Genomic DNA, 17,407 nt, shown 5'->3' with positions numbered 1-17,407 from the left:
GCTCATAGCTTTGAGTTTCTGGACTTTTCAATATGCCACTTTGCCCTGGTTCATTTATGCTACTTTGGGTTATTCCATCAGTTTCCATTTTTATCTCTGGAAGTTTTTAGTCTCTTGTCTTTTACTTTGATACCTCCCTTTATATAACCTAATTATCTCATAGTACTTATTCTTTACTTATTTTTGAAATTCCCCTGTTTTATTGGCTTTCAATTCCTCCCTTTAAACTTCTACATGTAGTTGCTTCCTTTTATTGTTTAAATTATTTTTACTTTTAATTTTCATCCCAGATTTATATTAGCTTTTCATTTATTAATGTTCTTATTTTTATTTTTGAGATAATTTTAGACTTACAGGAGAGTTGTAAAAGTAACCCCTCGGGTCATTTAGTAATTTTTAACCTTTTGAAATTCCTTTTGAATATATTTCCCTATGTTACCTTTTATCATTCTATCCTTTTAGGCCGTTTTTTTTCTTTCATTCTTTCCTTTTTTATATTTGTGACTTTTATAATTTTTCATAGTTTAAATGTAGTCTTTAATTTTCCTTTATAATTTGTAACAGCTATCTCCTTAAGTTTCTGTTTTCACTTGAACTTTTCTCAGTGACACACGGGCGCTGCCGAAGTGGGTCAGTTGTCCAGGGACGAGCTGATAACACAAACTGGAGTGGGCGGGGCCTTTTTCTTTCCTGCCTCGGAGGCATCTAGCTCTCAGTTTCGGTGATCACTTAATAACGTGTCCATAGGAAAGGGCTGGAGGACACACCTGATGACATGCGTCCTCTGAATGAGTTATGAGTTGCAGAATGTTTTAAACCCACAGTCTCATCTCCACAGGCGTTGGGCAACTCATACAAATGGTGAACTACAAGGTGGAGGCTGCACTTGGGGCAGACCCTCCATCTAATTTTTCCAAGACTGGCGTTAGTGGTGGGACAGCCAGCTTCCGGCTCTGTGTTTATACCAGCTGGCCACTGGCACACTCATGTCCAGCTTCATTCCTCTCCCTTCTGGGCAGGACACGCCGGTGTGGGTGCCTGAGCTCTCTTCTCCATCCACGATGCAGGATAAGAAGCTGAGAGCTGGGATGGTCTAGGAAGATTTTAAGAGTGAGGTCAAAACTGATGAACTGAGGGAATCCAGAGACAGAGAAGCATGGAACAGAATGCGGAATCTCAGAGGGAAGGCGGAGGAAGGTGGGAGGGTGGGAGGTAATCAACCAAAGACCTTGTATGCATATATGCATAACCCATGGGCACAGACAATAGGGTGCTGAAGGCCTGAGGTGGGGGGCGGGAGGAGGTCAATGGGGAAAAATGGGGACATATGTAATACTTTCAACAATAAAGAATTATTTAAAAAAAACCCAAAAGAGTGAGGTTAGCAGGACCTCTGCTGGGCGAGGCAGAAGGTGGTGGCTGGCCCCATGGAGGCAGCTCCTGCTAATAGAGAAGGGGGTGCCTTTTCATTCTGACTGAGGCCCGAGGCCCTTGCCCCTCAGAGCTCTCTGGGGAAAGGCATCTGAGACTGAGCTTCTCCAAACCTTGGACATCTCCCCAAGGACGAGCAGGACTCTATTTTAGGAAGATAAAAGTCCAAATTCATCCTTTCAGGTTTAGGATTTGGTGGTGATATTCTCTATCCTTAGATATGCTGATGGTCTGTTTCCCTTGAAAGCCCCCAAACGTAAGGACCCCTCTTCTGAAAGGCACCAGTTCCATTGTCTGAGGACTCAGCTACGGCTTCCCACCCCTGTAGGAAGTAACGCCTTCCTCACTGCTTCCTGATGGAGCCTCTCTGAGGCCCTCCTGGGTTCACTGCCCAACTGCTCATCCCTGGGACTGGTCCACGAGCCACCTCATCTGGCTGACTTCTCAGGTGCCCCACACTGGAGGGGTGGAATCAGCCCAGAAGCTTGAGGCTTCCCATACTTGCTGGAGACACTCTACCTGGCCCAGGTGAGGTAGGCCAGCCAACTGAAGTTTTAGTGAACGCTCAGAAGTTTAAGGAGCCCCATGGTTTTGTCTTGTGATTGGATTGATTCCTTTCAATGACCAAGTCTGCCCTCCTGGAACATGGCGGATGAAGGTGTAAAAGTAAGAATCTGACGAGTTGGCTTCCTCTTTCATAAAATGCCCATTTCTATCCTTTGCTCCCTCCTCTGTTCAGGTCTCGGTGCTCATTGTAATGACTTGAGTGAGCTCTTATTTTATGAATAACATTAACCTTTAATCCTATTTGTGACAGATCGTTTCTCTAGTTGGTTGCCTTTTATCGTGGTTTCTTACGGCTCCTGATGGGCAGGTTTTAGTTTTTATACAGTCAGGCCTATTTTCTTATGTGACTTATCCCATTGCTCTATGATACATAAAGACCATCGATATTTTCTGCTATGTTTTTAGTGATCTAATTCTTTGTATTAAATTTAACTGCAGTGGGAAAGCAGACATCCAATGGTACATATATGAATGAGCTGTGCTCCAATTAAACTTTATATGTGGACACTGAAATTTGAAAGGCATATAATTTTCATGTGTCATGAACTTTCATTTTTCTGTCTCCCTCTCCCCCCAACCATTTGAAAAATGTAAATTCTCAGTGTGGCTGTTGCATTTGATGTTGGGTTTTATTCATCTGTGTCTAGTGTTTCTAGTATTTTCCATAAGGTTTCAAGTCATTCCTGGAGCTTCAGGCAGCAGCCCATTGCTCTGGGCCTGGGGACATGCTGCCTCGTTTGGGTCCACGGAGCAGATAAGAGCGTGGTTGTTCTCGGGGCCCTGGCTTCTGATGACCTCCCCTTCCCACCAGCACCACCCCACAGGGCTGGAGAAAGTCAGATGCGCCAATAGGAAGCAGGATGAATTATAAGGGCTGCTGGAGAGATTAAATCATCCTTAAAAACACAGGCAGCTATTCACTATCCAAAATAAATGAACTGTGTGCTTTGCAAGGGCCAATATTTTCCTTTGGAAAAAAAGTGAAATGCATGGGAAGAACTCCCTAAGCAGGGAGGCTTACCATGCCACCCTCCTGCCAACCCCAGGCAGGAATGCCCTTAGGTTCATGGACCTTCTGAATCAACAAGGCCGCAGCCCCGGAGCCTGGTACCCAGTTGGTGCCACACGGTTCCTGTCAAAGAAGGAGCTTGCTCCGTGTGGGCACCTCACAGGCGTGTCACTGGACACACAGCAATCCTGTGATGTAGCTAGTCTTCAGCATAGATATTAAGTTTCCCAGTGGATAGATGAGGAATCTGGGAAGGTCACACAGCCCAAGGACACACAGCCAGCAGGAGACGAGGCCAGGATGCAAAGCCCGTGTCCTGATAGAACACACCCGGCCTGCTCTTCCATCCTGGACCATAAAATGTTCCCCAACTTCCTGTTGGGCACAGGGCTGGGTGTAGAAGGAGCATTGTCCAGGACTCTCACCCCGAAGCTGCGTGAACAAGTCACTTCTCTCAACCTTCTTCATCCACAAAATGCCACTCTTAGAAAGCCCCCAAACATAAGACCCCCTCTCCTGAAAGGCACCTGTTCCATTATCGGGGACCTCTGAGCTCCCTTTTCGCTCTGGCAATTTATTCTAAGTGGGACCGCTGGGCCTGTCCCCTCCAGCTCTGGAGCCCGAGGTCATTCACAGGACAGCAGGAGGTCTCTAGCCCAGGCCTGGGGGAGAGGCAGGAGCCCTGGCATCTCAGTCCTCCTCTTTCTTCCTCTCCTCCTCCCCCTCCGCCCCGACCCCTGCCATCTTCCTCCTTGAGAACCAGGGCAAGATGATTTCTCTGAAATAACTGGACAAAGAACATGTAAACCAACTGACCACTAGCACAGCGCACACCCCGAACCAAAGACTTTCATGCAGAGACGGCAGGCGAAAAAACAGACCAGACGTGGTCATCAGCTCCCAGACCCCTATAATCTAACGGAGACACACAGACGGGAAAATAAACACACCAAGAGATGTCTTCCTTTGTTTTCTTATTCTTCTAATCAACCAATCTCTCCACCCCCCTTTTCCCTGTCCCTCTCCCCTTCTCTCTGATTTCCTACCTCCTGCTCCCCAGGCAGTGACTTAGAGGCCGCAGGGTGGGAGGTAGGGAAGGAATTTCAGGAGAGGCACAAAAGTTGAGCTAAACCTGGAAACGAAAAGGAGCCACTTTTTAGGGACCCTGGGAAAAGGACTGCATCCTGACAAGAGAAAACGTGAGCCAGAGGCTGCTGGAGTCGGTCCCTGTCGTTTCGTAACCGCGTAGACGGAGGCCGCTGAGGCCCTGGCAGGGGCCTGTGGAGTCGCTCTAGTGCCTTGTCCTACAGGGTCACATCCCAGTCCCAGCCAGGGGCAAAGAGAGGGAGAAAAATGTCCACAGGATTGAGAGAGACAGAGGGACAAAGGAAACAGGGCAGGTGAAGAGAAGAGAAGGGAACCGGAAAGGATTCGGCTCCCCTGGCCCTGCTGCCCTCTGGGACACGGGAAGCAAGCGTGATGCCCGGCTGCTCCCCACCCAGCCCTCTGCTCTTGCAGGCTCCCCAGGGGTCGTAGGTTTCCTCTGACGTGGGGTGGTCTCTACCTCACGGAGGTGAAGACCAAACGGCTTTCCTGCACCTACCACCACCCTTCCTATTCCTTCTAGTTTTCTTACCCACGGCAACGCATTTTGGTGATGAGTAATTCAGGTTCTAGAAAGCTCCTTGGGCAAGCCAGGGCAGCACTGGACATCCTTTTGGCAGTTTTGGGATATTAACCAGTTAACTGTCACGATATTTTGAATTTAATTAAAAAAGGTCCGCCGCTTGTGTCTATAGACGCTTGTGGTGTACAAATGGTTAAATGCACCTGTTTATTTGAGCTCTGACTGCCTGTAAGCCAGTCACAGTGGCTTCAGAAAGAGAGTATCTGTAATATGACAGCCCATGAGAGGGATGACTGTTCTCCCTTTCTGGATGAGGAAACGGCTCAGAGAGGGTCAGTAACCTGTGGAGGGTCACACAGCTAGTAAGCTGCAGAGCAGAGTTTGAACTCTGACCTTGTGATGCTAAAACTCACCTCTACCCTACTGTATCACACCAGCGCCTTCCCAAAAGAAAGTTGAACAAATATAGCCTTTCTCCTCACCCAGGACTTGGTGAAATGACCCTGTCCCGACTGGAGTTAGAGGTCAGGGAAGGCCTGCGTCAGGGGCTGGTTCCGCGCCCTGGCTCACCGCACTCCAAGCCAGACGCCCCCCCAACCAGAGTCTTGCTGAAACAAATGCATCGGGAGCCCATCTCCGGTGGCGGCGCCTGGCGGGGTGCTTCAGGGCTGGGCTGCAGCCCTCGCTAGGGGGCAGCAGACGCCGGCCCGGGTGCCCACTCGCTGCAGCCCAGGTGGCCCGCTGGCTTCTCCTGGGAATGACAGCAGGCTGCCGGCCCGCCCACAGTGACTCAGCAGAATCACGGCCACAGGCCGGGTGGCTCTGTCCAGATAAAGGGAAAGCGCGCTTAGATTCCCCTCAAGTTAAAAGCCCAAACTGGAATGCAGGGCAGTGATGCCGCACAACTTTGTGAATCTGCTGAAAACAGTGAATTGTACACTTTAAAGGGTGAATTTGATGCCATGTGACATACCTCAATAAAGCTGTTATTAAAAAACAAAACAGCCTCAATGGATCTCTTTCAGATAGCCAAAGAGCAAGTATGGGAAAATCTAGGATCCCAAAATAACCTTGACATGAACTTTGTTCTCCAAGATGATTTTTGGCTCCTGCATCCAACTTCCTTTGTTCTGGTCCCCCGCCCCCCCCCCTCCCTTTTTTTGCACAATCACGAATTTAATAGTGATTTCATGAGGGTGGAAAACAGGATTCCATATAGTTATAGGAACCATGATTCAAGCCTCTCCAGGTATTGAGTCATTTAATTCACACAACTGCCTCTATTATTATGCATACTTCCGTTGATGGGGACAGTCAAGCACAGAAAGGTTGAGTAAGTTGCCCAAAGTTGCACAGTAGACCTGTAATGGATTCAGGGTTCAAGGCCCAGACAGCCTGGCACCAGAATCAGATCTCAGTAAGCCAGCTGATAATGGTGATTAAATCAAGTAGTGATTGGGATAGCGGTTTAGGAATACCGGGACACATGTTCAAATGAACTAAAGCTTTAGTTTTATTGGAAAACTTTCTCTTTGTATTTATACTCTATTCTTTAATGCATATGGTCCAACCGTTTTCCTTTCAGATATAAAGATTAATGAAAGGGCAGGCATACTAGTCTCCTGAGCTGAGGGGAAGTCTGGGGCCAAGGCCATTAGGAAATCCCTGTGCTCAGGGAACGGGGAGCCAACTTGTACCTAAAGGAAGAGAAAGAGCCTGGAGGGCTTCAGGCAACACCCCCTGGAGCTGGATGTTGGCAACTGTGATGCCTCAGATGCTCTTTGCTAACAGCTGGTCCCAATGTGAGTGTCTAAGGCAGTGATGGTGAACCTTTTGAGCTCGGCGTGTCAGCATTTTGAAAAACCCTAACTTAACTCTGGTGCCGTGCCACATATAGAAATTTTCTGATATTTGCAACCATAGTAAAACAAAGACTTATATTTTTGATATTTATTTTATATATTTAAATGCCATTTAACAAAGAAAAATCAACCAAAAAAATGAGTTCGCGTGTCACCTCTGACACGCGTGTCATAGGTTCACCATCACTGGTCTAAGCTGTACCTCCTTTGGTCACCTGTCTTCTCTCCTGTCCTCACAGCTGGCACCCAGCACAGGGAAGTCCTCCGCAGGACTTGCTGGAAGGAAGACAGCATGGCAAACCTCAGAGGAGCTCTCAAGTGTGAACTTGTGGTCACATCCATCACGGCGGACCACAGAACGTTCTAGAACCAAAGCTGAATAACAGTAATGCCCAGATTTGAGGCAGTACTGCCAAATTAAGTGGAGAGAAGATAAAGGAGCCCACATAGAGGAAAGCCTTACGTTGGGGAGGAGAAACTGGAATCATCCTGGGCCCCAGTCCAAAGAGAACAATCGACAATTGTCAGGGAGCATGAATGAAGGCCGCTTTTGGGGGAGGCGGCGCTGCCGGGCACACATGATGTGCCCCAGCTGATGTCAGCAGCTGCTGTCCACCCTCATAAGAAAACTCACAGACTGTATCTGAGGACACTATGGTTTTAAGCCTAAGGTTTCCGTTTTGATTTTTGCACTGAAGGCTGCTTGCCTCCTTTGTAACCGCTGGAATAGCCAAATACTAGTGCTATCACCCCTGTTCGCGTGACAGATCCTGCTTGGGTGGCCTGTGTTTTCAGAACTCCAGTAGTTTCCCCTCCAACCCCCTTGCTAGCCTTCAAGGCGGGCAGCACTGTCAGGTGACACCCTGATGGGCGGTGGGAGCAGGCTGCTGAGCCTCTGTCTTATTTAGGGACCACCAATGTCCCTGGTCACCATATGAATTCTACCCCAGGTAAGTTCCCTGAACTCAGAGCACTAACTGGAGAAGGAGGAGTCTTTTGGGATGCCAAAGCCAAGAAAAGCAGAGCAAAAAAATTGCTTTTCTTAGGCAAAGCACTCTTCATCCTGAGAGAGAAAGGTGTGTGTGTGTGTAGAATTTATTTTTTTCTCTTTTTTAAAATAAATCTTTATTGTTGAAAGTATTACATATGTCCTTCCTCCCTCCCCCATTCCCTCTCCCGCCCTCAAGTCACTCCTGATATGAATCATGGTCATCGGGATCAGCTGCAGTGAGAGGAACACCATCCGCTGTACCCAATGGTGGTTCAGTCATAAAATAGCTGGGATCATTTTCAGGTGCTGCTTCTCTTGAACGTTGAGGTGACATGGACTCTCCCCCACTTTCTTGACCGGAGCTCTACAAGCTTCAAGAGCATCTGCCTCACGTCTACACTGCAGGGCGCATCCAGGGCAACATTTTTTAAAAATATATATTTTATTGATTTTTATTACAGAGAGGGAGAGAGATAGTTAGAAACATCGATCAGCTGCCTCCTGCACGCCCCCCACTGGGGATGTGCCCACAACCACGGTACATGCCTTTGACCAGAATCGAACCTGGGACCCTTCAGTCTGCAGGCCGACGACGCTCTATCCACTGAGCCAAACCGGTCAGGGCAAGGACAACATTTTTGATCCTTTGGATAACTTCGTCCATGTCCGTCTTTCCTTGTCCAGTCCAGTCATGTTCCAATGTGGGCCCTGTCAACTCCAGTAATTTTACTGCACCAATTAGGTCATCATCCACAGGGTTCAAAAGGGCATCCAACACCCCCTGAGGAGCAGGCTGAAGAACAACTGTTCTTAGAACCAGTCCGTCTGCCCCTTCGATCTCCAGCGGAAGATAAAGTTCTCCTTGAAAGAGCACGAACCCATGGAATTGTCTCCGAGTTGCTTCATCCCCCTTGGCAGCTTGATCTCTAAGGTCATATTCAGAGTGTATTCTTTGAAGGAGCACTTGGGCAGAAGCTGCCTCTCTGTGAGCTAATGGTCAGGTGATCAGACAGGTAACTACACAGGTGGCTCCCATGCAACGGAACTTTGGCACGGATGTGGCCTGTTGATAGATGAGTGTGGCGAGCCGGCACGGCCATAGCATACTCAGCCCTACGTTGGGTGCCTTATGTGCCGAGCCAGCTCAGCCAGGTTCAGTGAGCCTGAGAGGGGGCGGTGAAGGATTGAGAAAAGACAGACAAGAGGAAAAAGCTGGGTCTGTGTGGGACGCTGTCCTCTCTGACGGAGAGCCTCTCTGATGCAGAGCTAGCGACAGCGCCACAGACTACAAGCCATGTCTTTATTTTATAGCCAGATTCCACCAGGCAAAGTAAGGGCGTGGTCAAGCTGTTTACAACATTCTCCTGGGTTTCGAGCCTACTCAATTACATGCACCTGAACTCTATCAAGCCCACATCACTCAGGCACGTGGGGCCACGTGTTCGGATCATAGGTTCAAGCTTACAACTATAGCTGTTGGCTATAATTGTGCTGGGAGGCTTTGTCCTCCAAGCTGGGACTTGCACGTGGCCATCAGAGGACCGTGCCCTCTAATTAGTCCGAGGCTTGAACCTGTCCAAACACTGTAGCCGCTCTCCACAGATGAGATCCACAGCTTCTTGCAAAGCCTCATCCGTGGTGACCTGGCCATGTCCCGTAGCACCTTCTCGGTGGAGCCGAGAAGCTCCTCCAGCTCCAGGATGCAGCTCTGGAGCTCCCGGCTCTGCTGCCCCAGGTTGGCCTCCCTGTCCCTCAGTCTCTGCAGCGTGTGCTCTTTCTCGCTCTGCATTCTCCACAGGCACGACCTCTCCTCCTCCCTCAGAAGCTTGCAGGTTCTGGAAGTCCGCCTGGATTTTCTGTTCTGAGCCTTTATCTTCTCATTCCTCTCGGTTATCTGCTTCGCCATGAATGCTTTCTGGCTCGTACATTCCTCTCTCATTTGCCTCAGTTTCCTCACTGCTTCCTGGAGCTTTTCCCTGTAGCTGGGGCCGTGTCCTCCACGAGCGCCGTGGCGTGGCCCTTGTGCCGTGGGTCGCGCTCGCAGCGCCAGCAGATGAGCTGGCCCTCGTCCTCCCAGAAGAGGTGCAGCTGCTCCCCGTGCTCCTGGCGGGACATCGCCTGCTCCTGCTCCTGGAGGGCGGCGATGAGGCTGCCCAGCTGCTGGTTGGGCCGCAGGTTGCCTCTCTGGAAGGGAGCCGGGCACTGGGGGCAGGAGAAGGTCTCCGTGCCCAGCTGGCTCTGGGAGGAGGAGCGCAGGCCCAGGAGGCGCAGGCGGCAGGCCCGGCAGTAGCTGTGGCCGCAGTTGATGCTCACGGCCTTGGCCATCAGGTGCAGGCAGATGGAGCAGGTGGCCTCCTCCCACATCTTCTTGCTGGTGGTGGCCCTTGCCACGCCTCTGCCGAAAAGCTGCAATCCCGGGACCTAGAGGTTCCCCACAGCGGTGGCGGCACCGCCCCCCCCCCCCCCCCCACTTCCTGTGGATGCCCGGCTGCCACGGCCCCCATGAGCCTTGAGGTCTTATCTGGGTCACCACCGACGCCACGCACTTGTTGGAGGAAGTCGCCTGGAGCAGCCACTTCCCAAGTCCTGGGCGGGAGGCTTAAGTAGAAATCTAGAATTTATTCTTTTATAAAAGTGATTCATAGTCATTGTTTAAAAGTTAAATACAAAAATGTGAAAGAGCAAAGCAAAATAACCTCTGTTAATATCTTAGGGAACTTCCCTGCAAACATCTCTCCCAGGCACACACATAATTTTCCCTAAACCAGTTCTTCTGTAGCCTACTTTACTCACTTAATAACATGCCTGTAGTAATCAGTGTTATCTTAATTTCTGGCTGATCTTCAGTGGATATAATTTGTTGTGTCTCTGCCCTCCAGATCTAACAGGCAGCAAATGTTCTACCAACCAACACAAGATTACACTTAAAATGCGCTGGGAGAGGGCTCTTAAAATCTCCCCCAGCCCTGATTTTAACCATCCATGATTTCCTCTTAAAAAGAAAAAATATTTCTATAGCCTGGCTTTGTTTGCCCATGATATCGCATTCAACTCTCACAACAGCCCATGTGAAGGAACGAATATTATTATCCCCACATTATGCATTGGTGCTCTCTCCCAGGCTGAGGGAGGACACACAGGCTCTGAATCTGCAGTCCTAGCTTTCAGTTCAACACTGGGGGCTGGGGGGATGGGTCTTGGGAGGCCTCCACCATCAAATCATGAAGCCCTACCCCGAAGCCCTAATGTAGGAGGAGCCACCCCAACTATACCTTTTCGAGGTGCACGAGTATCTCAGCACCATTGTGTTGCTGGGGAAACTGAGTCACAGAGAGGCAGAGGGACCTCACATGGACGTAGAGACAGCGGTGGAGCTGGGGACAGAGTCTGGCGTTTGGAGATTTGCTGGACAGCTCAGCTTAGGAACGGGGTTTTCTGGGCAGAAGGGCCAGGTGGAACCATGTCAGGGACATGAAGACACTGTATGGAGTGAAGAAACTATCTTGAAAAAAACACACCAGAATTTCAACACAACTTTGGAACCAGGTCCAATCCAGGTATACAGCTATCTGGATCAATTAAAATGGACACATCAGAAATTGGGGTCAGCGAGAGACAGTAAATCAAAGCCAAGGGCACACATTTAGTTTCTGGGCCCCAAGAACCTATTTCAGGAAAAGCCCAGCAGCCTCTGTCCGTCGCACAATGTCCATTATCCATCAGAAAGGCCTGGACAACGTTTATGTTCAGAAACAGAAATAGTCGAGGGAGGAGGGAAGGGAGAAGGAGCAGATGACAGAGTAAAGGCTATCAAGAAAGACGTATGAAGACCTTAGACACATAACAGGAAATGAAATTCTACTTGGCAAATGCATTTTTTCATTTTCCCCAGGTCTAGCTGGATACGCCACTTGTCCAGATATCTGATGATGAATGGACGTCCGCAGTCGGGCTCCTGCCTCAGCAGCACTGTGGGTGCTGGGAGGCCTCTCAGACGCACCCTCGGGCCCCTGCCAAAGGGCATTATGGGTTCCTAGAAGCACCTGCTCCTCCAGGAGCCATTCCTGGGCTGATGAATAGCACTTAGGCTGCTGTCTTCCCAAGGCACTTTAGAACCCTGCGCGGCCACTCACCCCCACTCCTTGTGTGGAGGGCACCGAGTCTGCCTTGTTAGACGAATGGCCGGACTCCCTGGGCCCTTGGCTTCCAAGTGCAGGCTTGGCTCCAAGTCTTCCCGAGGGACCCTTGTTCCTGGTCCAGATCTGTCCATGCATCTGGGTGGAGAGGACGCCTGGTGTGGAGCCAAAAGCCCTGGGTTCGAGGCTTAGTGGGGACCACTCACTAGCTGGTCGATGCTGGGCCAGTCACTTGAACCCTGGTCTACCATTTGTAAATGGGTCTGAGGACACCTGCCTCACAGGCTATGAGGGTCACTGAAAAGCACACATGAGGTGGCACTTTAGTGACCTTTGATGTTCTAGGCCAGTGATGGCGAACCTGTGACACGCGTGTCAGAGGTGACACGTGAACTCATTTTTTTGGTTGATTTTTCTTTGTTAAATGGCATTTAAATATATAAAATAAATATCAAAAATATAAATCTTTGTTTTGCTATGGTTGCAAATATCAAAAAATTTCTATATGTGACACGGCACCAGAGTTAAGTTAGGGTTTTTCAAAATGCTGACACGCTGAGCTCAAAAGGTTCGCCATCACTGTTCTAGGCTGATGTGAGGAATGTTGTCATGACGTGTGAGTTATGGGCAATGAGAAGATATGTGAAGACAGGGAAGAGGAGGCTTACCCCAAAGGGATAAAATTAGGGGCCAACACGAGTGCCTCTGTCCTGAAGGAGGGGAGTAAGAGTGGGAAGGAGAGAAAGGCAGCTTTGGGGTAGATAGCCTGTGAAGAGGAGGAGGAGTGAGGGGGTCCCTCTAGGAAGGTCTTGGAAGCACTAGCGCCCAGACAAAGCAAGGGGCAAGCACAGAGAGGACGCGTCAGGTGACTTGGGGAGGGACAGAGGGCCCCGTGGTCAGCTCAAAGTCTCAGCTTGCTGGAACCTGCCCAGGATCAGCGAGCGAGCGAGGCGGGGATTTGAGAGGCCCCGAGGGATGGCCAGAAATGGGCTCTTTTTGTGCCATGCCACTTCATGAGATGGGCACAACAGGAAGAAATGGAGGGAGAGGAGAATTAGGAAGGAAGGCAGGTAGTTTTGAAGATGTTTTCACTCCTATTTTTTGAGTCTGAGGACATCCTCTGGAGGACGCGGGGGAGGAGGACGGCGGGAGTCGACCGCTAATCAGAACTTGTCCCTCAGTAATGAACGACCTGAGCGCAGCCTGGGCTTGGGGGGACGGAAAATAAACAGTGTCCTTTGAACACACGCTAGAAATGCCACAGCAGACCAAGCACACCGTCCCCAAACCTCTTTGACAGGTGTGTGGGCACTTCTGCACGGTGGCATCAGGCCCAGAGGTAACAGTGCAGTTTGGGGGGCCTTGGGTGAGTCACTCAACCTCTCAGAGTCTCCGCTGCCTTGTCCGTAAAATGTGGGGATTACATGAGTCCAGTGCTAAGAACTGGCACTGGCTCCCGGTGAACTCTATGTAAGTGTCAGCTGGGGTTCTGATCTGAGGACCTTACCACCCATTCATTTAGCCAGACCTTCCTGTATCCTGTGCATTTGCAGACTAAACAGCTTCTCAGGGCACAGAGCCCCTCCCACTTTGGAGCCAACGACACGTGGTGCCCGTTGGCCCTCCCGATGCTGCCTCTGGCCAGGCAGGGCAGATGGCGTACCCAGTGAGATCATCCCCTGGTCCCGTGATGCCCGCAGACCCGGCCAGAACTGTGTCCCGGGGCACCCGGCGTGAAGTTGGCTGCTTGGGAAGGAGGAATGGGGAGAAACACCGGGGCAGACAGAGAGGCCCACCCTGTATCGCCAAGTGAACAAAGCAGTGTTAGAGATGTGCGCGCACAGAATTGTTATAAAAAGAAGGTAAAGTATATATGTGCATGCGCAGAACAGAGGTTTTCCCTGGGAAGGAAGTAGAGTTATAGAGACTTTATCTTGTTGGTGTCTCCTTTTTTATTTTATTAATCTGTTTTATAAACGTGGCTTATGTTATAGTCTGATGGAAAGCAACAGATACATTCCCGTGTTGGCAAAACCTGTGAGGTGTCTGGGGGACATGGGAACAGCACAGCTCCTTCAACTCCACAGAGTTCACCTGACCCCACCTCTGTGGCAGGAGGCTGGAAACTCCCCCTTCCCGAGACATGAGTAGGAATCATATCACCTCCCCACCCTCCCTCCACTCCGCATCTGGCCCAGTCTTTACTGTTGAACCTGTCACTTCCCACTCTAATTGAGCCCCAGCAGTCTCCCCATTAGACTGTAAGCCCCTTGAGGGGGGAGGAGCTTATTTTTAACCACTGTAAACAACTCGGTACTTGGTGCAGTGCTTGGTGTGGGCTCGGTGCTCAATATACCTTCATGCATGCATGAACGAAAGAACGAATGTTAATTGAGAGCCACTCCTCATACTTCATCAAGTGATACCTCCTAACTGCCACTCTTTCTCACTCCCAGACATGCTGGTTTCCCCTCCCAGAAAGCCTTCTCTACTTTCCCTCCCCTTTGTCTGGCTAACTCCTACTCAAGCTTCCGACTTTATCAAAGCAGCCATTGCTTCTAGACGCCCTTCCCAACTGCACGGTGCTGTAATTTGACGGTTACTTGTCTCTGGGGCTGGAATGATAATGCTGTGAGGTTGTGAAGACAGCACCGTGTCTTCAGCACTGGCCCCAGACCTGGCATGAGGAAGGCGCCCAGCCAGTGCTGCTGAACCAGTGAGGGTGTGGGGCAGGGGCAGGGGCGGGCTGCGGTGGGATGGAAGAGATTCGACATTACTCACTGACACTTCCCAAGCTCAGAGCTCACGGTCTGTTTCGATGCGACAGCCGCCCAGTTCTCTTGTGTGGGCCACTCCAGTTCCCTGTGTGCTCAGGTGGCTCACGTGGTTCTCGCACGGGCGTGCAGGAACACACCCTGGATTAGCCTGAAGCAGGAGCTAACTCTGGGAGCTGTCCAGAGGTGGGTAGTTAATGATGTCGTGGAGGGAGAGCCTTTCCCAACCAATAGCTAGAATCCGGTTAATTAAGAGCAATGCTTTGTGCTTCAAAGGCACAAATTCAGACGCATCCATTAGCCTCTTCGGTGAAGATCACGTTTAAGTCAAAGCTGCCAAGCTGAGGCTGTAGGCAGCATCTATTATTAACAGACAGAGAGAGAAGTGGGCTCCTAAGTGAGAGGCTCACCAATCACCACACGCTTGGAGATAGGTTTGGGGGCTGATCAGAGATGTCAGCTGGGTGATAAATAAAGTTCATAGCAGCTTTCTGTGCACAACATGCATTATTGATGCTGTGCTCAGGGGCTGTGTGTGTGTGTGTGTGTGTGTGTGTGTGTGTACCTTGCCCATGCATGTGCATATATACCCTCTGGCGGTCCTAGGATACCTGTGGACAGGAGCGCGGGCCAGGAGAGGATGATATAAACATGACAGAGCTGTCGCACTGGCCCAGCCCTGACTGAGCAGCTGGGGAGACCTCAGGGACCAGGTCAGTGAGCATATTATGAGGAAGGCATGTACCAGCCCCCACCAGGGACCCAGAAAACGGAGCAGATGTGGCCACTGCCCGTGGATCTATTCGGTCTGGCCAGGGAGATACATACACAAATACTGAATGATTTCAGAGCAAAGGACCCATGGTCAACTCCATTTGTGGAATGCTGCCCTACCATGTGCATGGGCTCCAGGCTGGACAAAGGGATGGAAGATGGGCTCCCTGCCCGCTTGGGGTCTGGTTTGGGAGGGGAGACAAAGACCTAAATACACTTCAAGGCAATAGGTCAGAAGAGAGAAAACAGATGGGCTCGTGCCCCAAGTGTCTATGATTCCGAGAGCTCAGTATAGAACAGGCGCTAGAGTCAGAGGCTGCAGCAGCTGAAAGGAGATGGGGTTAAGAAGACTGGAGAAGGCTCTGGGGACCTTAGCTAAGACTTGACGGGAGGGCAGGCTTGTAGGGACAAAGAGAGGGGCCGTGACAGGGTCATTATCAGACCAAAGGGTCATCCTTGGTTAAAGGGGTGATGGTTGAGAGACCAGACATGTTGGAGGAGCCCATGTCAGAGAGATGTAAGGCCAGGTGCCAGCTAAAAGCCTTGAGCCAACAACAGGGGAACAGCTCTCTAAGTAGCCAGGGCAGCCAACAGGCTCTCTCTGCAGGTGACAGTCCTGCTTGCTGGAAATTAACAAAGAATAAAGAGCATGCATCTTGCAGGTTTGGCTCTGGGGCTGGCGGTGGAACTGTTAATTCTTGCAGAGTCCAAATTCCTGCACCACCCCCTAGTTCCGAGGGGGTGGGGGCCATAATTAGACTGGCTCTGGCTGTATGCCCACCTCTGACCACCTTTCCAGGATGATCCTTGGACCAGAAGCAGCGGCAGGTTACATAATTGAGCTGCAAAGAGGCCTGGCCAGAATGCCCTCATTAGAAAAGGCTGCAGCAGCATAAAGCCTTGTGAGATGAATAAGGGGGGTGGGCAGGGAAGGAGGGGAACGGTTGAGGTGGGGGACTGAGGGAGGGAACAGCATCACAGCTCCTAAGAGGAGATGCCCTGTCTCCTGAGGGAATGGCAAGGCCTCCTTGGAGGGACAATTCTCAGCACACAATTAGCTGTTGAAGTCTGCAAACCCACTACGGTCAGTTTTCGAATTTTAGTGATGGGCTATTGGATGCAGCAGCCTTGCCCGGAGGACAAAAGCATGCATAATTATCTAACCAGAAGAGGTCTCTTTGCTTTTCCCAATTATTAACCCGGGTTGTTAAGTAGCTGGTAGGAGCACAGGTCCTTTTAAAAGGGAAAAACTCAGAAAAGGCCTTGGGCTCAGGGTGGCCACTTGGTGTTTTTGTGTTTAAAATTTCAAACGGTGACCCTGAGTGTGAACTGCAAAGTGTAATATTTTTGCTTGGTATGTACAACTTCTACTTAAACAAGATATATGTTACTGGGTTTGAATAATATTTTGAAAATGGAAGCTTATTCTTCTTATATTGTTACTAGAGGCTTGGTGCGCAAAATTTGTGAATGGGTAGGGTCCCTAGGCCTGGCCAGTGATCAGGGCTGATAAGGGCCTTCCTTCATTCTGCGCCGCCCCCTTGTGGTTAGTGCATGTCATAGCAAGCAGTCCAACTCCCAGTCGGTCAAACTCCCGAGGGGACAATTTGCATATTAGCCTTTTATTATATAGGATAGTGTTTAAAATGAAAGAATTAAGCAAGAAAATAAAGCAGTACATCAGTGGTATAATTTAGTAGTTGCTAAATTATAGGCAACCTTTGCAGGTGTCTCACTTTTATTAAAGTTCACCTATTAGTGACTGAGCAATGATTTACATAAAATATTATATCAGGCTGCAACCAATGGATCAAAACTCAGTAGATGTAAAAACGATTTAGTAGGTAGTTGTGCTTTTTTTCTTTTTTGTACTAAAATATTTACTTTTATTTAAAAAAATATTATGGTGTAATTGTATGTCTAGAGTTTAAGAAAAGAAACATTTTATTATCTGTGTTTCTTGTCCGCCCATTATTATGACCATTTCATTTCATGATTATTTCTGAAAATAATTTTGTCACATAAGAAGGGGACTGTTAAGTGACTGGTGTTAAATGGCTTGGTGCCACTGTCCCGTAAAGTGGCATGTGAACCAACCCCTTCAATGATCAATTAGCTTCAATCATCCACAAAACTGTAAAAGAAGGAAGATGAGTTTTTCCCCAGACTAGCAATGTCCCTGTTGATGCCCAGTGATCCTTTCCCCGTCTACCACCTCACACAGCAGCCACCATGA

At 49.6% G+C, this 17,407-nt stretch overlaps 1 protein-coding gene and 2 pseudogenes across 11 annotated transcripts in view; all 3 read right to left on the bottom strand.

Annotated features, from left to right (window-relative positions):
- The window catches only part of MAPT (microtubule associated protein tau), a 76,692-nt gene that overhangs the window by 40,789 nt on the left and 18,496 nt on the right, over positions 1 to 17,407 (bottom strand). The window lies entirely within an intron of this gene.
- Positions 7,684 to 9,133, bottom strand: LOC138995011 (polyadenylate-binding protein-interacting protein 1 pseudogene; annotated as a pseudogene).
- LOC138995010 (E3 ubiquitin-protein ligase TRIM38 pseudogene) lies at positions 9,136 to 10,791 on the bottom strand (annotated as a pseudogene).

Source organism: Myotis yumanensis, unplaced genomic scaffold (assembly GCF_028538775.1).
Source record: "Myotis yumanensis isolate MYYU_CA2020_CCGP unplaced genomic scaffold, mMyoYum1.0.hap1 SCAF_16, whole genome shotgun sequence".
NCBI classification, from domain to species: domain Eukaryota; kingdom Metazoa; phylum Chordata; class Mammalia; order Chiroptera; family Vespertilionidae; genus Myotis; species Myotis yumanensis.
Note: the sequence above shows the minus strand (reverse complement) of the source record. Positions and strands in the feature narration are given on the sequence as shown.